The sequence below is a fragment of the Ranitomeya variabilis genome, chromosome 4 (genome assembly GCF_051348905.1).
Source record: "Ranitomeya variabilis isolate aRanVar5 chromosome 4, aRanVar5.hap1, whole genome shotgun sequence".
Lineage (NCBI taxonomy): Eukaryota > Metazoa > Chordata > Amphibia > Anura > Dendrobatidae > Ranitomeya > Ranitomeya variabilis.
In genome coordinates, this window is record NC_135235.1 from 382685895 (window position 1) to 382709380 (window position 23486).

Here is a 23486-nt window from a genome sequence, read left to right on the forward strand (position 1 = left end):
TATTGGTCAAAATATACCTAAATTATATTGCAGATTTTAACAAATATTTAATAGGTTACAGTAGAGTAGGGCCCGGCCATTTTTCTGGAATAATCTGGTTTGGGTATAATATGACACCCCCCCCCCCCGTCACATGACCCCCCCCCCCCCGTCACATGACCCCCCAGTCACATGACCGGGGGGGCCCACAGTGTCTGAACAGCCCGGGGCCCTGGCTACCCTTAATCCACCCCTGTGTCTATGACTGGATTCAACACTTAAAAATTACTGCTCCTTAAAACACAGACAGATGTAGCACTAGATAAACGGTGTACGATCGTATCCTATATTGTATGAAAAATCTTTTTTATGATTTTGTTTGATATGTATCTATATATTAGTCACCATTTATTATTGTTTTTCATGTATTTTGCACAGTTCTGATGAAGGTCTGTCAAAACCGAAAACTTAACAATCAAATGGATTGCCAATAAAAAATCTTTCACTAACTGCAATTTTGAGTGCCAATTTTCTACATTTACTTAACAACAACCTTACTTATTGGCAACTGTGTCTTATCATCTTCCTCCCCTGACAAAATTTGCAGTTCCCCAATGTCATCTTCTTGTGGCCGTGGCTGCTCTACATTTTGTGCATCACTAACCAGTATCTCCTCCTTAAGAGTGAGAGGCTACAATCAAGATGTGTCAGTGTCCTAGCGTGGGATCACTAGTCTCCTCCGACTCAACCTGGTCTGAGAAAGGAGGATCAGAATTAGGATTAAGTGATCCAGACTGTTGACTGGTGAGACTGGACTGACCACCTGTTTGCACTGCTCTGGCTTCAGAATTGGTGTCCGTGCCTCCCTGCAAAGTGGTACAGGAAACTATGTGTCGTGGACGTGCGTGTTTCTTGTGCTCCATTAACAGGCTTAGTTGCACCTGCTCCATGTCCTTGGAGTCTTCATGCACCATCATCAGCACTTCCACTTCTTTGTCCCTTATCATATACCTCATATGCATTTTCTAATTGCTGGGACTCTGATTCCTTATACTGTACACACAGCTCTCTACAAACACTCCCTCCAAAATGAACTGACCTTGAGCTGTGAAATGGCGGCAGTGTGCCAAGTGTGGCAGCACCTGTCCTTTTATAACCTCTGATGAGCTAATACGGCCAGACAATCACAGTAATGCCAAGATGGTTATAGCATTACAATCCATGCATGTTTATTGGCTGTGTAACAGGTGCCAAACATTCGGGGCGGGAATTCAAACATTGCAGCTGAGCACATCCAGCTATAATGGACCTGGCCATTGATGGTGTTGCGCAGTGCACACCAGATTTGGTCTGCCACATGTGTGCAGGGCAGGGATGGTGTGGCACCCCTGGGGTCCAGTTGCCACAGAGGTACTGCACCTCATGCAGAGGTGTGGTATCCCACTGTGAGGTTAGGAGGGGGCACATCCATCACACAGCAGTTCAGTCAGGGCACCTGGGTGTACCCTTAGGGAGGAAGGCCTCATCCCAGACAGGATAGGAATGGGTGTTGGGAGTGGGTGGGGTAGGTAGGAAATAGGGGAGGAGCTTAGAAGGCGGGAAAAACAGTGCAGAGAAGAGTCTGTGAGAAGTGGAGCTGGGCAGACGTGAGGGTCTGCAGCTCCTGACAGCCTGAAGAGAGAAGTGTGAGGGAGAGACAGAGAGAAGCTCCCGTGAGGACAGACTGTGGGACCCACATTCATGCTGACCATCGCCAGGTGGAGGGACCAGCTCACAGTCAGGGGACCGGCCCCAACTTAGTGGAAAGCTTCAAGTTCAGCTAAGAAACCGGAGGCTGTAAAGTCTGTAGGAGTCACAGCCACATCCACCCATAACGTGCCAAAAAGGCAGCCGGATAGAATCCAGGGGACTCAGAGGATGTTGTCCAACCAGGTACGTGGCTGCTGGCTTAGGACACTGTGGGTGAGATGCTGGGCAGGAGAAGTGGAAGCCAGTGTAGTGAGACGGCCAGAGAAAGGCATAAGGAACGAGTCCTGGAAAGGTTTGCTGGACCACTGACCCGGAGAACACAGCAGCCGACTGGTGTTTGTGGACTGGAGAACTGTAAGTAAAAGTGGAAGCTGCACCTTGCTGTGTCCTTTGAGTTACTCCTGCGTCACCTGCCCGGCATCACCACAACCACCATCTTAATATTTAACCCTACAACTGCTCTGGAACTAGCTCTACCCGTGGAGAGCTGCACCATCTTTGCTGCAACACCATCGCCTCAGAGGATCTGACTGCAGCATCGGCTACTATAGCCAAACACCACGGGTGGCGTCACGAACAATTTCCCAAATCCACTATAAACTTTTTTTCCCTTTAATTTCATTTGACTTTTATTGGATGCCCAGGGCCATGGACTGGGTCACTGGTGCCGTGACCACCCCTTTAAGAACCGTCGGGCCGGGTACCGAGTATCCCCATGCCCCTGGCGGCGCTCCAACTTGGCATCACGAACAGGATGGACCGACCCAGCAAACTGGGTCCTAAGCTCCATAGACTGTGTTGAACTATTGAATTGCCACCATTGCTATCCCAAACGGTGCGCTGAGGGGCGTGTCATCGTGGGCGGTACCAGAGTAAGGGCGTGAAAATCATGGCTGCCCACTCCAAGTATTTCTGCACCTTAAGAACTTGTCAGTCGGCCAGCGAGATCCGCCTTCTGATTTGGGAGAGCGGGAAAAAGAAAAAGAAACTACGCAAATGAAGGAGAGAGCGAGAACCAGACCTGGGTGCAAAAAAGACCCAGACGGCAAGATGCCGAGTGGTAGAGACCTGGAGCGTGGGGAGGAAGAAAAGGGCCCCCCAAACAACAGGATGAAAACCAAAGTCAGCTGTCAGAAGAGGTCCTGGAGTTCCTGGTAGCTGAAGTAGAGGAGCTCAGCAACCAAATCCTGCAGATGCAACTGTCCACAGTGTCCAGGTGGAAAGCGGCTCTGAAGGTGAAGCTGGTGGAGCAGCATTCAATCCGGCGACCCCTGATCTCGGCAGAGGAGACGACAGATACTGGAACAACACCAAACGCAGGTACTGTCGCCAACCCTGCCCCAGGAGCCGAGGAGCTTTTATTGGGCCCATTAACCACGCCGTCAGTCTGCGAACCCAGCCGGGTTCGTACTCATCTAGACTGGGACCTGTCCTCAGGTATAGAGAATCATCTGAGGGCTCCGCTCCAGCCCATGAACCTGCCAGGGGAGGTATACACGGAGAAAGTGGTATGCCGCTGGGCAAATCCGGGGACAGATTTAATGGGCTTCCCTGGGGAAGAACTGAAGGTAAGAGAAAAGGTGTCAGGACTCTGAACATTTTTATTGCCCTTTTCCAAGATGGCATCTTTGGTCTCATGTGCACTGTGTCTTCCTGCTGTAAAACTCCACCCCAGCCTTCAGTCTGTGCTAGAGTATTCTGCCTTGCATCCAGCTCCTGACTCTGGTGACTCCCTGGCTATATACCTGCTCCTGTGAATCTGTGTGGTGATCCTGCTACTCTGCTCTGAGTTCCTGCTGCATATACCAGTTTCCAGTAATCCTTCATCTGCTGCTCGTGTTTACTTCCATCTGCATTTGCTGGACATGTAAGCTGTTGCTGCTCTGCTTAAACCTGAGATTATCACCCAGGCCTTCCTGGTTGAGATAAGACATTGCTTGAACTGCCTTATAAGCATATCTATCTGTGTTTGGACTAAATCAAGGACTTATTCGTGTCAAGTATCCTCAAGAATAACTGTGCTTCATAGACTTTCTGGGTGATTGCATTTTCCTCTGAAGTTCCCTATAGACTGCTAAGCTGTGTTTAATATTTACACCAAGTGTTGTGGACTTGAGTTTCTCTCTGCACCTGTTTGAATCACCGTGTGATAATATAGACTTTACCACTTATAAAACTGTGTCCTGTAATTGTCTTGTTCCACGCAAAGAGTCTCCTGAGTTATCCCCTATAATTATTACAGGATACTCTAGCCAGAAAAGAGGAGACTGCTGGAACAATGACTGCAGAAAGCAGATTAGAGCAGGTGTTTTCCATAATTAGATCACAGAAAGATGTGGAACGTCTGCAAAAGAAGTTTGGAAGCATTGAACACAATCAGCAAGTGTTTGGACAAACTTTGCAGGACTTAAGCAACCGCATGGCAGCCCAGGAAAACAAACTTGCTGGCATAGAGTCCCAGTATGGACAGGCTTTTCGGGACATATGCACGCAAATAGCTGCACAAGCGACTTTACCTTCTGGGCAACCGCCACCAGCTAGCCCACCTAAGTTGCCCCATTCAGATTTAATTGCAATCGCGATAAATTTCGTGGCTTTGTGAATCAATGTATGCTATATTTTGATGTGCATGCTGACCGTTTTCCTACTGATAGATCCAAAGTATGTAATACTGCTGACCTCACGAGCGCTCGCCTGGGCGAATCCGATGATTGAGTCTCGTGACCCACAGTTAAATAACTTGGATGATTTCTTGGCCGCTATGGCATTAATGTTTGATGATCCTAATCTCCGTGAAACCGCTGAATCTGCTTTATTGTCTTTACGCCAGGCTAAACGTTCTGTTATTGAGTATGCCACTGAATTCAGGAGATTAGCGGTAGATACCAATTGGGACAGTTATGCACAATTGCCTATTTTTAAAAGGGATCTGTCTAGTATTGTAAAAGATGAACTAGCTTGCTCTGAGTCACCACAAGAGCTAGAGACATTTATACAGCATTGTGTGCGTATAGACATTCACCTTACTGAGCGTAGGCAGGAGAAGTTTGCTGCATATAACCGTATTTCTAACTTTTCCCTTCTTTCCAAAGAGCCTGCAGGTAAAACCTCTCGGGAGGTGGAGGAGGTGCCCATGCAAATTGATTCCGTTCAGAGGCGCGAGATCAATGAGTGCCGGGAGCATCGCCTTCGTGAAAGTCTATGTTTCTACTGCGGTCAGTCTAACCACTTTTTAATCAACTGTCCTAAGTGTCCCAAGCGGCCTAACAAGGTGCTAGCAGTGGTAGGAGAATATGACAACTGTGATGATGAATCTGACATCTCTGAATGTAGCCTGTCTTTAAACGCTGTATTCCATTCACTTTCTATGACTTCACCCCCCAAGGAGCTGAAGGAGAAGAACTCTCACTGTTCTCTCCCTATTAAGATCCTGTGTTCAGGACAGTGGATTTCCAGTGCAGCTATGATTGACTCTGGTGCAGGTGGCAATTTCATGGATATCGCATTTGCCAAGGAACATGGTATTGAAATTCAGCAAAGAGCCTCTCCAATTACCATGGAAACAGTGGATAGGTCATCTTTCATCTCTGGGCCTGTGGATCATGAGACCGTACCCCTTGAAATTTTGTTGGAGCCTAATCATCAGGAGCAACTTTCTTTCTTGCTAATTTCTTCTCCTCATTTTCCTGTGATTTTAGGCATTCCTTGGTGGCGTTCCCAGAACCCAATTATCAACTGGGAGACCAAGGAGATTATCTTTCCAACAAGGAGCAACTCAGCATTAACAGAAGCTGTCCCTCAGTCCACGGCTACGGAACCACATGTACAGGTATTTACTTTACCTTCAGCATATAAAAAGTTCTCGGACATCTGTGACAAGAAGAATGCAGATCAGCTTCCTCCACACAGGCATTATGACTGTCCCATTGAGCTGCTTCCTGGGGCAGCTATTCCTTTTGGTAACGTATACCCTTTGGCGGCACCTGAGCTTCAAGCCTTAAAGGAGTATATTGATGAAAATCTGGCCAAAGGCTTCATACATCCTTCTTCCTCACCAGCAGGGGCACCTATATTTTTTTGTAAAAAAGAAGGATGGGACCCTGAGGCCCTTTGTTGACTATCAGGAACTTAGTAAGGTAACCATACGAAACCGTTACCCTTTGCCTCTGATTCCCGAATTACTGGAAAGAATCCGCCATGCTAAGGTGTTCTCTAAACTGGATCTTCGTGGGGCTTATAATTTGGTGCGTATTCGTCCAGGGGATGAGTGGAAGACAGCATTCAGATGCCGGTATGGACACTTTGAATATCTTGTGATGCCCTTCGGGCTTTGTAACGCCCCTGCAATGTTTCAACACCTTGCTAATGACATTTTCAGAGATTTGATGGACCAGTTTGTGGTGATCTATTTGGAAGATATGCTAATCTTTTCTGACTCTCTCCAGGAACATGAAGAACATGTCAAAACTGTTTTAAGACTTCTGAAAGAGAACCATCTGTATATTAAGCCGGAGAAATGTAAGTTCCATCGTTCTGAGATACAGTTCTTAGGTTATATCATCTCTCCCCAGAGGCTGAACATGGAATTTGGTAAGATTCAGGCTATCCTTGACTGGCCGGTACCCAAGAACGTTAAGGAGGTCCAACGTTTTATTGGTTTTGCAAATTTATACAGACGCTTCATTCGAAATTTTTTTGATATTGTCCGTCCCATTACTTCCTTGACAAAGAAGGAAAAGCCCTTTAAGTGGTCATCACAGGCTCAAGAAGCTTTTGATCGGCTTAAGATCAGTTTCACCTCAGCACCGCTGTTGATACACCCAGATCCAACACTTTCTTTCATTGTGGAGGCGGACGCTTCTGATAATGCTTTGGGGGCTATTCTCTCCCAAAGAACTGGAGAGAAGGGTCTGCTACATCCTTGTGCTTTCTTTTCCCGTAGATTAACCTCAGCAGAGAAGAATTACGATGTGGGAGACAAGGAATTGCTGGCTATTATTGCGGCTTTCAAAGAATGGAGGCATCATCAGATCATAGTGCTAACTGACCATCGCAATTTAGAGTTCCTTAGATCTGCTAGATGTCTTTCTCCTCGTCAGGCTCATTGGAACTTATTTTTAAATCAATTTAACTTTGTTATCTCATACCGTCCAGGTTCTCGTAATGGGACGGCTGATGCTTTATCCCGAATCCATGCTGCGAATTCCGTACCTGGAGCCCCGTCCAAGACCATTCTATCTCATGCCAATTTCATCTGAGTTATCCACGATCAGGACTTGTGGAAGGAGTGCAGGGAGGCTTATGGTGGTGATGTATTTCTGGCCAACCCACCTGTGGATATTAATCTTGTCTTTAAGGGTGGCATGTGGTTCAGAGATCGACGTATCTACGTCCCTGAGGTCGTCCGTCTGCAGATCCTCAAGTTGGTACATGACTCCAAGTTGGCTGGTCACAGGGGGGTACAGAAGACACAAGAGTTCCTGAGCCGATTCTTCTGGTGGCCAACTTGCCTGAAGGATACCAAGGACTATGTTCTCTCTTGCGAGGTATGTGCTCGTTACAAGACTCCTCATGTGGCACCTACGGGTCTTCTACAACCATTACCTGTTCCATCCCGCCCTTAGTGTCACGGGGAGACTAGGTGAGCGATCTAAAAACCCGGGCCCCTGCAGTTTCCCTCAGACTAGGGAAATCCTGACTGACCCTCTACCTGGAGTTTACACTGATGGTGTGCATGTCCAGGCCTCGACCCTCGCCCTAACTCCTGTTTTAACCCTAGGCTGATACCTCCGCCCTCCACCCAGTGAAGAGGTTATATTCCAATACCCACAGTTAGCACAGACAAGGATAAAGGAAAACATACACCACGCCGCAGTCACTCAGGAATACACTATAAATGTGCAGGGCAAAATAAATACAAATATAGGAAGGAGTAAATAAGACAGAGGAAAATACACCACCAGCAACGAATCTCCAACAACCAGCTCTCCACTCCAGACCGAGATAACAACGCACAAGACAGAAGCTATAATCGGCGACGCCCAATGAACAGGAGAACTATTTAAAGGCCATGGGAATGGCCCAGCTTCCAATCCGAGGATTAGGTCAATTAACCCCGGAACAGCTAGATAAAATCTAGCAGATGCCAATGAGCAAATAGTGGTCAAAAGCCGAATTACCGCTGTCTGTCGGACGACCTGGTCTGTACAGCGTCCGACATGACAGTACCCCGCCTTCTACGAGGGACCCCAGGGCCCTCACGGCTTATAGGACCCGGCTTGTCTGGATGGCGACGATGAAAAAGCCTGACCAGCCAATCCGCATGAATGTCTGAGGCTGGTACCCAGGACCTCTCCTCAGGCCCATAACCATGCCAATGTACCAAGTACTGTAAAGTGCGACGCACTACACGAGAGTCAACCACCTTGGAGACTTCAAACTCCAAATTACCATCCACCAAGACTGGAGGTGGCATAGGCACTGCGTCCACAGAACCCACCACCTTCTTTAGAAGAGACCTGTGGAACACGTTGTGTATCTTATACACCGTAGGGAGCTCCAATCGGTACGCTACTGGGTTAATGACGGCGGTGACCCTAAATGGACCAATAAACCGTGGACCCAATTAAAGGGACGGTATTTTGAGTCTAATGTTTTTTGTGGATAACCACACCCAGTCATCCACACTCAGGTCCGGACCTGGCACACGCCTACTGTCAGCCACACGCTTGTACCTAGCACCCACACTCAACAGGCGCTGCTTAACTCTCCTCCAGACTGATGACAATTGTGTCCCCAACTGGTCCTCCTCCGGAACGCCAGAAGAGCCCCTCTGACTCAAGGTACAAAATTGAGGATGTAGCCCGTAAACACAAAAAAACAGAGACTCCCCAGACAACTCCTGGCGGTGATTATTAATGGCAAACTCAGCCAAAGGAAGAAAGGTAGACCACTCCTCCTGGTTATCAGAGACAAAGCAGCGTAAGTACTGTTCCAAATTTTGGTTCATACGCTCAGTCTGACCATTTGACTGAGGATGAAACGCCGAAGAATGAGATAACTTGATCCCCAGCCGTGAGCAAAATGCTCTCCAAAATTTTGACACAAACTGAAACCCCCTATCAGACACGATGTCAGATGGAACCCCATGAAGTCTGACCACCTCCTGCACAAATACCTGAGCCAGAGTCTTAGCGTTAGGCAACGAAGGCAAAGACACAAAGTGCAACATTTTAGAAAACCGATCAACAATCACCAAGATGACCGTGTTCCCAGCTGATGAGGGCAAATCAGTGATGAAATCCATGGAGATTTCCATCCAAGGCTTACTAGGTACCTCAAGAGGAAGTAGTGTGCCAACAGGACGGGAGCGAGGCGTCTAAGCCCTAGCGCACGTGGTACAAGCTGACACGTATGAGACCACGTCCTGTCGGATCTTGGGCCACCAAAACCGACGTGACACCAACTCCAAGGTACCTCTAACCCCTGGGTGGCCAGCCAGGACAGCATCATGATGCTCCGCCAAAACATTTAGGCGGAGATGAAGCGGTACAAAAGATTTGTTGAGGGGAAGCTTAGATGGTACCTCCTCCTGAGCCTCGGCAATCTCAGCCTCAACCTCGGTAGTGAGAGTCGAAACCACAACACCCTTTTGGAGGATGGGTACTGGATCCTCCCGAGGTTCTCCCCCCGGAAAACACCTGGACAGAGCATCCGCCTTAGTGTTTTTAGACCCCGGTCTGTAAGTGACCACAAAATTGAACCGCGTGAAAAACAATGCCCAGCGAGCCTGCCTGGGGGACAGACGCTTGGCTGACTCCAAATACAGCAGATTCTTATGATCGGTAATAACAGTAACCTGATGTACCGACCCCTCCAAGAAGTGTCACCATTCCTCAAAGGCCAACTTAATAGCCAACAACTCCCTGTTGCCGATATCGTAGTTATGTTCGGCGGACGACAGTTTCTTGGAGAAATAGGCGCACGGACGCAAACTACTCAAAGATGAGCCTTGAGATAGTACCGCCCCCACACCAACCTCAGACGCATCGACCTCCACAACAAAAGGCTTCGACATGTCTGGCTGCACAAGAATGGGGGCCGAAACAAAACTGTTCTTAAGAAATTCAAATGCGCGCACAGCAGCCTCAGGCCAAACGGAGAAATTGGTACCCTTTTTAGTCATGTCAGTTAGCGGTTTAGCAATGATGGAAAAATCCTTGATAAATTTCCTATAGTAGTTAGAAAACCCAAGGAACCGCTGAAGTGCTTTCAGGTTATCAGGACGTTCCCAATGCAGCACCACCTGCACCTTAGCGGCGTCCATTTAAAATCCAGAAGCAGACACAATATAACCCAAGAAAGGCAACTCTTGAACAGAAAATACACATTTCTCAAGTTTAGCATACAGCTTATTCTCTCTGAGAAGCTGTAACACCTGCCAGACATGATCTAAATGAGCATCACGGTCGCAAGAATATATGAGGATGTCATCTAGATACACGATAACGAATTTCCCCAAAACATGCGAGAACACATCATTGATGAAATGTTGGAACACTGCGGGTGCGTTAGTCAACCCAAACGGCATCACCAAATTTTCAAAATGACCCTCAGGGGTATTAAAAGCCGTCTTCCACTCATCACCTTGACGGACTCTTATGAGGTTGTACGCCCCCCTGAGGTCAAGCTTGGTAAACCACTTAGCACCTGCCACCTGGTTGAACAAATCTGGTATCAGAGGCATAGGGTATGGATCACGAACCGTAATCTGGTTCAACTCCCTGAAATCCAAACACGGACGTAATCCGCCATCTTTCTTCTTCACGAAGAAGAACCCTGCTGCCACCGGCGAGGATGATGGCCTGATGTGCCCTTTGCTCAAGCTTTCAGCAATGTACTCTTTTAACGCTTGTCTCTCCGGACCGGAGATGTTAAACATCCTAGCTTTAGGCAATTTGGCCCCTGGTTTAAACCTGATAGAACAGTCATAAGGACGATGTGGCGGCAACTCTGAACAACCCTTCTCAGAGAACACATCCACAAAATCCAGAAGTGACTCCGGAACGCTTGAAGTCACCGCAGCCACACATGTGGCCAGGCAATTCTCCTGGCAGAACTCGCTCCACCGAATTATGTCCTGAGTTTTCCAGTCAATTACCGGGTTGTGCGTAGACAACCAAGGAAAACCCCAAACCACCTGAGCAGGAAGATTCCTGAGCACCTTACATGTAACACGCTCGGAATGTAGAACTCCTATGTGGAGTTTCACCTCAGCCACAAATTCAGTAATCTCCCCCTGAGAGAGAGGAGCAGCATTGATGGTGACCACGCGGATAGGATGAGACAGTTTTTCAATCCTAAAACCTGCTGTGCGCGCAAACTCCTCATCAATGAGATTTGTGGCTGAACCACTATCCACAAAAACAGTAATTGGCAGCTCACTGCCAGCAATAAAAATATTAGCAGGGAGCATGCATTGAGAAACCACCATGGAGGATATACATAAGCTCAGATTGGTCTCCTCCACACCATCTGAACTTAGAAGTTTTCCGCCGTTGCGTTTTTCTTAGACAGCAGAGGACAGATGTTAATAAAATGACCAGTTTACCACAGTAAAAACAGGCTCCCTGCTTCCTGAGCTCAGGGGCTTGATGCTTGACATGTGACACCCCTGCGATTTGCATAGGTTCTGTGGGCTCACCTGCAGCAACCTCACGTGAACCTAAGCCTTCTCCCACAGGCGGCGTCTCATGCTCCCCCTGACGCAAACGACGATCAATGCGGACAACCAGACTCATGGCGGAATCTAGAGAAGCAGGAGTCTCGTACATCAGAAGGGCTTTTTTAACCCTTCCAGAAATCCCATGTATAAACTGACTCCGCAATGCTGGATCATTCCATTGTGTATCGATCGCCCAGTGACAAAATTCAGATCAGTAATCCTCTGCAACTCGCTCCCCCTGGCGAATAGTGCGTATCTTAGATTCTGCTAGAGCCATTCTGTCAGGTTCATCGTAGATTTTCCCAAGAGAAGAAAAAAAACTCTCCACAGAGTCAAATGCAACAGAATCAGATGGGAAAGAAAACGCCCATGCTTGGGGATCCCCGCTTAACAATGACAACACCAGGCCCACAAGCTGAGCCTCATTACCCGAGGAGATCGGGCGCATGCGGAAAAATAGTTTGCAAGCTTCACGAAAAGAAACAAATTTACTGCGTTCCCCAGTAAATCTTTCAGGCAAAGGAAATATAGGCTCAGCAACTCTTCCTGTCGCTCCAGCCTGCACATTAGATACTGCTAGTCCCTGTTGCTGCACTGCCCCCCTCAACTCAGTGACCTGTAGGGACAGCGCCTCCAACTGGCGAGTTATGGAAGTCATGGGATCCATGACAAAACACACCCAAAAAAAGAAACCCCTATTTTTTGTTGTTGTTGTTGTTGTTGTTGGGCCAATTATAATGTCACGGGGAGACTAGGTGAGCGAGCTAAAAACCCGGGCCCCTGCAGTTTTCCTCAGACTAGGGAAATCCCGACTGACCCTCTACCTGGAGTTTACACTGATGGTGTGCATGTCCAGGCCTCGACCCTCGCCCTAACTCCTGTTTTAACCCTAGGCTGATACATCCGCCCTCCACCCAGTGAAGAGGTTATATTCCAATACCCACAGTTAGCACAGACAAGGATAAAGGAAAATATACACCACGCCGCAGTCACTCAGGAATACACTATAAATGTGCAGGGCAAAATAAATACAAATATAGGAAGGAGTAAATAAGACAGAGGAAAATACACCACCAGCAACGAATCTCCAACAACCAGCTCTCCACTCCAGACCGAGATAACAACGCACAAGACAGAAGCTATAATCGGCGACGCCCAATGAACAGGAGAACTATTTAAAGGCCATGGGAATGGCCCAGCTTCCAATCCGAGGATTAGGTCAATTAACCCCGGAACAGCTAGATAAAATCTAGCAGACGCCAATGAGCAAATAGTGGTCAAAAGCGGAATTACCGCTGTCTGTCGGACGACCTGGTCTGAACAGCGTCCGACATGACACTTAGGACTTTATTGTGGAGCTGCCTACATCGGGGGCATGAATACAATCATGGTGGTAGTTGATCGCCTGACTAAAGCTGCTCATTTTGTTCCGTGCACCGGCCTCCCCTCAGCTAAAGATACAGTGAACTTGGTTATACAGAATGTCTTTCGGTTGCATGGTGTCCCGGATGAGATCATCTCTGACCGTGGAGTACAGGTCACTTCAAGATTCTGGAAAGGGTTTTGCTCTGCACTCAATATTAATGTCTGTCTCTCTTCCGCTTACCATCCCCAGACAAATGGTCAGACTGAGCGGACCAACCAGACGCTGGAACAATATCTAAGATGCTATGTCAGCCATCTCCAGGATGATTAGTTGGAGTTGCTGCCGTTAGCCGAATTTTCATATAACAATTCTCAGAGCGCCTCCACTAAATTTACACCTTTCTTTGCCAATCTGGGTTATCATCTGTGTATCTTACCTAGGTCTCCAATTAATTCTCCGGTTCCAGCAGTGGAGGAAAGGCTGACTGCGATGAGGCAAAATCTGGAGGTTCTGAAGGAATCCCTGACCACAGCTCAAGAACGTTATAAGAGATCGGTTGATTGATTCCGTAAACCTGTACCCATGTTCAAGGTAGGAGATTCCGTGTGGTTAGCAACTAAGAATCTGAAGTTAAACGTTCCTTCACAAAAACTTGGACAGGAATTCATTGGCCCTTTCAAGATCAACGGTATTGTGAGCTCTGTGGTCTGCCGGCTGAAGCTGCCTAGGACTATGAAGGTACACCCAGTTTTTCATGTATCTTTACTAAAGCCTGTATCTCCTAATACCTTCCAGGGACGTGTTGTGCCACCTCCGCAGCCTGTGGTGATTGATGGGCAAGAACAATTTGTGGGGAAGGAAATTATTGATTCCAGGATTTGCAGGAATCTGCTCCAATATCTGATAAGATGGCAGGGATATCCCCCTGAGGAAGACTCTTGGGAACCTGTGGAAAACATCAATGCCCAACAGAAGATTTCTCGTTTTCATCAGAGATTCCCTGAGAAACCAGGTCCAGGATCGTCCTGAGGCCGCTTCTAAGGAGTGAGTAATGTCAGGACTCTGAACATTTTTATTACCTTTTGTGCATTACTGCCCTTTTCCAAGATGGCGTCTTTGGTCTCATGTGCACTGTGTCTTCCTGCTATAAAACTCCACCCCAGCCTTCAGTCTGTGCTAGAGTATTCTGCCTTGCATCCAGCTCCTGACTCTGGTGACTCCCTGGCTATATACCTGCTCCTGTGAACCTGTGTGGTGATCCTACTACTCTGCTCTGAGTTTTTGCTGCACACACCAGTTTCCAGTAATCCTCCTTTGTTTAACTTTGTACCACAGAACTAAAACAGTCTGGCGTGACCGAAGACGTGGTCCTATGTGGAGACCAGCTATGCTCTGCAGTCACGCCCAGAGCCTATGTAGGGAGTTTGGGATGGTTCCCCCATACCACACTGACTGGAGGGATGCCCCGGCTGGGGTTCCCACTAAAGCTTGTTGAGCTCCGTTAAAACTGGCAGATTGCACTTAATAGAAAAATGTTTTATTACATAAGGAATGTATGGGGGGTATATGGCGCCCGTGGGGTCCAGTCGCCACAGAGGTGTGGTATCCCACTTTCAGGTAAGGAGGGGGCACTAAACAGGACTCTAACACTCACATCCAACACACCAGTTCAGTCGGGGCCATTGGGCATACCCTTAGGGAGGAAGGCCTCATCCCAGACTGGATAGGAATGGGTGGTGGGAATGGGTGGGGTAGGGAGGAAATAGGGGGGTTGTGGCACCCCAAGAGTTCAGGTATCACATTGGTATTGCCTTCCTCTCGGGGAGGGTGATGCTATGCCTGGAAATGAGGAGGATCCCTTTGACAGGTAACCTTTACATGCATCATGTTCTGACTCCAGGCCAGAAGGGGGAGCTCTGAACCCGGTTCAGGGGAGCTTCCCTAGTTATATATACATTCTGGTCTGGAGGATGAGTCAGTTAGTCTGTAGAGACAGTGAAAGAGGAAGGCGCAGAGGAGAAGTGAGGAGCTGGAGGAGAGCTGTGATTGGGCTCCCTCCAAGCTGAAGCGCAGAAACCGGGCTGTTGTGAATTTGGATTCTGGGCTCCCCCGGTGGCTACTGGTGGAATTGAACTGGTGTCTTCATCTTCTCTGTTCACCTGTTCCCATCAAGATGTGGGAGTCGCTATATAACCTTGCTGCTCTGTTAGTTGCTTGCCGGTCAACAATGTTATCAGAAGCCTCTCTGTGCTTGTTCCTGCTCCTAGACAACTACTAGATAAGTTGGACTCTTGTCCATGGTTGTTTTTGCATTTTGGTTCCAGTTCACAGCTGTAGTTTCGTTACTGTGTCTGGAAAGCTCTTGTGAACAGGAATTGCCACTCTGGTGTTATGAGTTAATGCCAGAGTTTTAAAGTAATTTCTGGATGGTGTTTTTGATTAGGGTTTTCAGCTGACCATGAAAGTGTCCTTTCTGTCTTCTGCTATGTAGTAAGTGGACCTCAAATTTGCTAAACCTATTTTCATACTACGTTTGTTATTTCATCTTAATTCACCGCCAATACATGTGGGGGGCCTCTGTCTCCTTTTGGGGTATTTCTCTAGAGGTGAGCTAGGACTAATATTTTCCTCTGCTAGCATTATTTAGTCCTCCGGCTGGTGCTGGGCATCTAGAATCAACGTAGGCATGCTACCCGGCCACTGCTAGTTGTGTGTTAGGTTTAGTTCATGGTCAGCTCAGTTCCCATCTTCCAAGAGCTAGTTCCTATATATGCTTATGCTATGATCTCTTGCCATTGAGATCATGAGAGTTTGACCGGCCCACTAAAGGGTTAAAATCCTTGGCTGAGAAAGGAGAGAAATAAGTAGTCTGCTGAAATTTTTTTTTTTTTTTCTCTCCTTTGAATGGCTCTGTGTCCACCTGTTTGTAATGGATCTTCAGAGTGTAACTGCAGGTTTGAATAATCTCGCCACGAAGGTACAAAATTTGCAAGATTTTGTTTGTCATGCACCTGTATCTGAGCCGAGAATTCCTTTGCCGGAATTTTTCTCGGGGAATAGATCTGGGTTTCAGAATTTTCGAAATAATTGCAAATTATTTTTGTCCCTGAAATCTCGCTCTGCCGGAGACCCTGCACAGCAGGTCAGGATTGTGATTTCCTTGCTCCGGGGCGACCCTCAAGACTGGGCTTTTTCATTGACACCAGGGGATCCTGCGTTGCTCAATGTGGATGCGTTTTTTCTGGCCTTGGGGTTGCTTTATGACGAACCTCATTTGGAGCTTCAGGCAGAAAAAACTTTGATGTCCCTATCTCAGGGGCAAGATGAAGCGGAAATTTACTGCCAAAGATTCCGTAAATGGTCTGTGCTTACTCAGTGGAATGAGTGCGCCCTGGCGGCGACTTTCAGAGAGGGTCTCTCTGATGCCATTAAGGATGTTATGGTGGGGTTCCCTGTGCCTGCGGGTCTGAATGAGTCCATGACAATGGCTATTCAGATCGATAGGCGTTTGCGGGAGCGCAAACCAGTGCACCATCTGGCGGTGTCCACTGAGAAATCGCCAGAGAGTATGCAGTGTGATAGAATTCTGTCCCGAAGCGAGCGGCAGAATTTTAGACGGAAAAATGGGTTGTGTTTCTATTGTGGTGATTCTACTCATGTTATATCAGCATGCTCTAAGCGCACTAAAAAACTTGGTAAATCTGTTTCCATTTGCACCTTACCGTCTAAGTTTATTCTATCTGTGACCCTGATTTGCTCTTTGTCATCTATTACCACGGACGCCTATGTCGACTCTGGCGCCGCTTTGAGTCTTATGGATTGGTCCTTTGCCAAACGCTGTGGGTATGATTTAGAGCCTTTGGAGACTCCTATTCCTCTGAAGGGGATTGACTCCACCCCATTGGCTAATAATAAACCACAATACTGGACACAAGTAACTATGCGTATTAATCCGGGTCACCAGGAGATTATTGCTTTCTGGTGCTGTATAATCTACATGATGATTTGGTGCTAGGATTGCCTTGGCTGCAATCTCACAACCCAGTCCTCGACTGGAGAGCTATGTCTGTGTTGAGCTGGGGATGTAAGGGGGCTCATGGGGATGTACCTGTGGTTTCCATTTCATCATCTATTCCCTCTGAAATTCCTGAGTTCCTGTCTGACTATCGTGACGTCTTTGAAGAATCCAAGCTTGGTTCGTTACCTCCGCACCGAGAGTGCGATTGTGCCATAGATTTAATCCCGGGTAGTAAATACCCAAAGGGTCGTTTATTTAATCTGTCTGTGCCTGAACATGCTGCTATGCGAGAATATATAAAGGAGTCCTTGGAAAAGGGACATATTCGTCCATCGTCATCTCCCTTAGGAGCCGGTTTTTTCTTTGTGTCAAAAAAAGACGGCTCTTTGAGACCATGTATTGATTATCGGCTTTTGAATAAAATCACTGTTAAATATCAATACCCATTGCCGTTGCTGACTGATTTGTTTGCTCGCATAAAGGGGGCCAAGTGGTTCTCTAAGATTGACCTTCGTGGGGCGTATAATTTGGTGCGAATCAGGCAGGGGGATGAGTGGAAAACCGCATTTAATACGCCCGAGGGCCACTTTGAGTATTTAGTGATGCCTTTTGGTCTTTCTAATGCTCCGTCAGTTTTCCAGTCCTTTATGCATGATATTTTTCGCGATTATTTGGATAAATTTATGATTGTGTATCTGGATGATATTCTGATTTTTTCGGATGACTGGGACTCTCATGTCCAGCAAGTCAGGAGGGTTTTTCAGGTTTTGCGGTCTAATTCTTTGTGTGTGAAGGGTTCTAAGTGTGTTTTTGGGGTACAGAGGATTTCCTTTTTGGGATATATTTTTTCCCCCTCTTCCATTGAAATGGATCCTGTCAAGGTTCAAGCTATTTGTGATTGGACGCAGCCCTCTTCTCTTAAGAGTCTTCAGAAATTTTTGGGCTTTGCTAACTTTTATCGTCGATTTATTGCTGGTTTTTCGGATATTGCTAAGCCATTGACCGATTTGACTAAGAAGGGTGCTGATGTTGCTGATTGGTCCCCTGATGCTGTGGAGGCCTTTCGGGAGCTTAAGCGCCGTTTTTCCTCTGCCCCTGTGTTGCGTCAGCCTGATGTTGCTCTACCTTTTCAGGTTGAGGTCGACGCTTCTGAGATCGGAGCTGGGGCAGTGTTGTCGCAGAAAAGTTCTGACTGCTCCGTGATGAGGCCTTGTGCCTTCTTTTCCCGTAAATTTTCGCCCGCTGAGCGGAATTATGATGTTGGGAATCGGGAGCTTTTGGCCATGAAGTGGGCTTTTGAGGAGTGGCGCCATTGGCTTGAGGGGGCCAGACATCAGGTGGTGGTATTGACTGACCACAAAAATTTGATTTATCTTGAGACCGCCAGGCGACTGAATCCTAGACAGGCGCGCTGGTCATTATTTTTCTCTCGGTTTAATTTTGTGGTGTCATACCTACCGGGTTCTAAGAATGTTAAGGCGGATGCCCTTTCTAGGAGTTTTGAGCCTGACTCACCTGGTAACTCTGAGCCCACAGGTATCCTTAAGGATGGAGTGGTATTGTCAGCCGTTTCTCCAGACCTGCGGCGGGCCTTGCAGGAGTTTCAGGCGGATAGACCTGATCGTTGCCCACCTGATAAACTGTTTGTTCCTGATGATTGGACCAGTAGAGTCATCTCTGAGGTTCATTCTTCTGCGTTGGCAGGTCATCCTGGCATTTTTGGTACCAGGGATTTGGTGGCAAGGTCCTTCTGGTGGCCTTCCCTGTCACGAGATGTGCGAGGCTTTGTGCAGTCTTGTGACGTTTGTGCTCGGGCCAAGCCTTGTTGTTCTCGGGCTAGTGGATTGTTGTTGCCCTTGCCTATTCCTAAGAGGCCTTGGACGCACATCTCGATGGATTTTATTTCAGATCTGCCTGTTTCTCAGAAGATGTCTGTCATCTGGGTGGTGTGTGACCGTTTCTCTAAGATGGTCCATTTGGTTCCTCTGCCCAAGTTGCCTTCTTCTTCCGAGTTGGTTCCTCTGTTTTTTCAAAATGTTGTTCGTTTGCATGGTATTCCTGAGAATATCGTTTCTGACAGAGGGACCCAATTCGTGTCTAGATTTTGGCGGGCATTCTGTGCTAGGATGGGCATAGATTTATCTTTTTCGTCCGCTTTCCATCCTCAGACGAATGGCCAGACCGAGCGGATTAATCAGACCCTGGAGACATATCTGAGGTGTTTTGTGTCTGCTGACCAGGATGATTGGGTTGCTTTTTTGCCATTGGCGGAGTTCGCTCTCAATAATCGGGCCAGCTCTGCCACTTTGGTGTCCCCGTTTTTCTGTAATTCGGGGTTTCATCCTCGATTTTCCTCTGGTCAGGTGGAATCTTCGGATTGTCCTGGAGTGGATGCTGTGGTGGAGAGATTGCATCAGATCTGGGGGCAGGTGGTGAACAATTTGAGGTTGTCCCAGGAGAAGACTCAGCTTTTTGCCAACCGCCACCGTCGTGTTGGTCCTCGGCTTTGTGTTGGGGATTTGGTGTGGTTGTCTTCTCGTTTTGTCCCTATGAGGGTCTCTTCTCCTAAGTTTAAGCCTCGGTTCATTGGCCCGTATAAGATATTGGAGATTCTTAACCCTGTTTCCTTCCGTTTGGACCTCCCTGCATCCTTTTCTATTCATAACGTTTTTCATCGGTCATTATTGCGCAGGTATGAGGTACCGGTTGTGCCTTCCGTTGAGCCTCCTGCTCCGGTGTTGGTTGAGGGTGAGTTGGAGTACGTTGTGGAGAAAATCTTAGACTCTCGTGTTTCCAGACGGAGACTCCAGTATCTGGTCAAGTGGAAGGGATACGGCCAGGAGGATAATTCTTGGGTGAATGCATCTGATGTTCATGCCTCTGATCTGGTTCGTGCCTTTCATAGGGCCCATCCTGATCGCCCTGGTGGTTCTGGTGAGGGTTCGGTGCCCCCTCCTTGAGGGGGGGGTACTGTTGTGAATTTGGATTCTGGGCTCCCCCGGTGGCTACTGGTGGAATTGAACTGGTGTCTTCATCTTCTCTGTTCACCTGTTCCCATCAAGATGTGGGAGTCGCTATATAACCTTGCTGCTCTGTTAGTTGCTTGCCGGTCAACAATGTTATCAGAAGCCTCTCTGTGCTTGTTCCTGCTCCTAGACAACTACTAGATAAGTTGGACTCTTGTCCATGGTTGTTTTTGCATTTTGGTTCCAGTTCACAGCTGTAGTTTCGTTACTGTGTCTGGAAAGCTCTTGTGAACAGGAATTGCCACTCTGGTGTTATGAGTTAATGCCAGAGTTTTAAAGTAATTTCTGGATGGTGTTTTTGATTAGGGTTTTCAGCTGACCATGAAAGTGTCCTTTCTGTCTTCTGCTATGTAGTAAGTGGACCTCAAATTTGCTAAACCTATTTTCATACTACGTTTGTTATTTCATCTTAATTCACCGCCAATACATGTGGGGGGCCTCTGTCTCCTTTTGGGGTATTTCTCTAGAGGTGAGCTAGGACTAATATTTTCCTCTGCTAGCATTATTTAGTCCTCCGGCTGGTGCTGGACATCTAGAATCAACGTAGGCATGCTACCCGGCCACTGCTAGTTGTGTGTTAGGTTTAGTTCATGGTCAGCTCAGTTCCCATCTTCCAAGAGCTAGTTCCTATATATGCTTATGCTATGATCTCTTGCCATTGAGATCATGACACCGGGCACTGGGAGCCCGAGGCTGTGTGGAACTGCATGCCCCATGGCAGATCCGGAGGGCAGGAAATTGAAAGTGACTTGCCGACATATACATCCTGAGGTACAGCAACATGCAGAACCTGGAGTCACCATGGATAGAGACTAATGATGACCGAGCACTAAAATGCTCGGGTCCCAAGCAACGAGTCCAATGTAAGTCTATGGGAAACCCAAGTATTAGGTGGACTTTTCCAGTAACTTCATTGCTGAGGGCACGGGTAATGCTGTGGGACACATGCTGGTGTAATGCGGGGGACGGCACACCGGGAGAAATAGTGGCGACTGGGGACCGAATACCTTGGAATGGCTGCCGATCAACTAGCCTAAAAGGCAACATTTCAAAGGGCAAGCAGAAGAGAAATGTTAGAATTTAGTACTGTGGCCTGTGGGGCGTTGGCTGGGTATTTGCGCTTGTGTTCCAATGACTGGGGTATAGACAACTGAAGGCTGTGATGGTACAAGGACGTGGACGGGCTTGATGATGGTGTTGCTTGACTGTGGGCAACAACAGGTGCAGGGCTAGAGGCATCTTTACATGCACGGTGGACTGGGGATTGGCTTCTATGCAAAACAGTGGAAGAAGCAGTGGTGTCACCTGCATACACTGTTCCTGGAGCCTGGTGTTCATCCCACAAAGTCGGGTGCTTTGCTGCCATGTGCCTGATCATGCTGGTGGTGGTCAGGCTGGTAGTTTTGCTACCCCTGCTGATGCGGGCATGGCAGGTGCTGCAAATGGCCTGTTTGGGGTTATCGGCAGAGTCTTTAAAAAATAACCAGACTTGGGAAGATCTAACAGTTAGAATGGCAACTTCCCTCATGTTGGTGTTACGGGGAACAGATGCACACCTTCTGTCTGTGGCCACCACACTGCTTCTTCCTGCCTGTTGGGGTGATATGCCTCCTTCCCCATGTGTGCTGCTGTCCTCGCTCTGCATGTCCTCCTGCCAGGTTGGGTCAATCACTATGTCATCCACCACCTCATCTTCCACATCTGCACCCTGCTCCTCCTCCTGACTTTCTGGCAATTGTGTCTCATCATCGTCCACCTCTTGTGACTAGTGTTGAGCATTCCGATACCGCAAGTATCGGGTATCGGCCGATATTTGCTGTATCGGAATTCCGATACCGGTATTCCGATACTTTTGTGGTATCGGGTATCGGTATCGAAACAACATTAATGTGTAAAATAAAGAATTAAAATAAAAAATATTGCTATACTCACCTCATTTTAAAATGCGCGCGTCTCCTGCCTCCCGTGACGTCACGGCTTGTGATTGGTTGCGTCGCCCATGTGACTGCGACGCAACCAATCACAACGCCGGAACGTAATTTTAAAATCCTGAAGGACCTGAAATTACGTCACGGCTTGCTGTGATTGGTTGCGTCCCGGCCACATGGGCGGCGCGCGACCAATCACAAGCCGGGACTTCGCGTAAGGAAGTTAAAGCGCGAATTTTAAGCAAACAACGCTGCCGGTTCCCTCGGTAAGGTGCAGGCTGCGTCGGAGAGGTGAGTATAGCAATATTTTTTATTTTAATTCTTTATTTTACACATTAATATGGTTCCCAGGGCCTGAAGGAGAGTTTCCTCTCCTTCAGACCCTGGGAACCATCAGCGATACCGTCCGATACATGAGTCCCATTGACTTGTATTGGTATCGGGTATCGGTATCGGATTGGATCCGATACTTTGCCGGTATCGGCCGATACTTTCCGATACCGATACTTTCAAGTATCGGACGGTATCGCTCAACACTACTTGTGACACTTTCCCACCATCGCCTTCATGTGACTGTGGCTGGTCAAAGCTTTTGGCATCACTACATGCGATCTCATCTGCCCCACTTCAAGTAGACCGGCCGAGAGTCCGGAATCTTGAAAGGGAAAACTGGACAGCTCTTCGGAGTGTCCAAGTGTGGGATCAGTTGTCTCAGGGCACTCAGCATGGTGGGAGGAAGGAGGATCAGGGTGAGGGATATCTTGTCCACACTCACAGCTACTCAGACTTGACCGTGTGGAAGACATGGTGGTGGTGGTGGCTAAGTGACTGGAAGCATTATCCGCTATCCAACCAACAACCGTTTCACACTGCTCTGGCTTCAATAGTGGTGTGCTGCTATCCCATAGAAACTGGGACAGGAAGGTCGAGTGAGAAGATGTGGGTCTTTGTTTTGGCCCACTTTCAGCTTGGCCACTGCCTCGTCCTCTGCCTGCACCATCAGCGTCATGTCCACTTCACCGTCCCTTGCCCCTTGCCTTGCCCATTTTAAATGGACTACTGAACTATTTCAAAATTTCAACACAAATGTATTTATTTGGAGGAAAATTATATCTGATCAGTATGCCTTAAAAGCTATGATTTTTACACCACAGATACTACAGGCCGCAGACACAGATAACAGACTGTATAATTATTTGTTCTGTTGTATGTCAAATTGTGAAATCAAGGTTAGCACACAGAACTATGCAACTTATGCCTGCGAAGCTACGATTTTTCTACCACAGATACAACAGGCCTCAGCCTGACATAACAGACTGTATGACATTTTGGGGGGTTTTTGGTAAATTTTTGAAACAAAAAAAAAGGAGAACAAGGCTAGAAACAAGAAGTATGGTACGTATGTCTGCAAAGCTACGATTTTTCCACCACAGATACAACAGGCTTCAGCCTGACATAACAGACTGTATGAAATATTTTTTGGGGTTTTTGGTGAATTTTTTAAACAAGCAAAAAGAAGAACAAGGCTAGCACACAGAACTATGATATGCATGCCTGCTAAGCTACGATTTTTACACCACAGATACAACAGGCCTCAGAGGCCTGACATAACTTACTGTATCAAATTTTTTTCGGTTTTTGGTAAATTTTTGAAACAAAAAAAAGGAGAACAAGGCTAGCAACAAGAACCATGGTA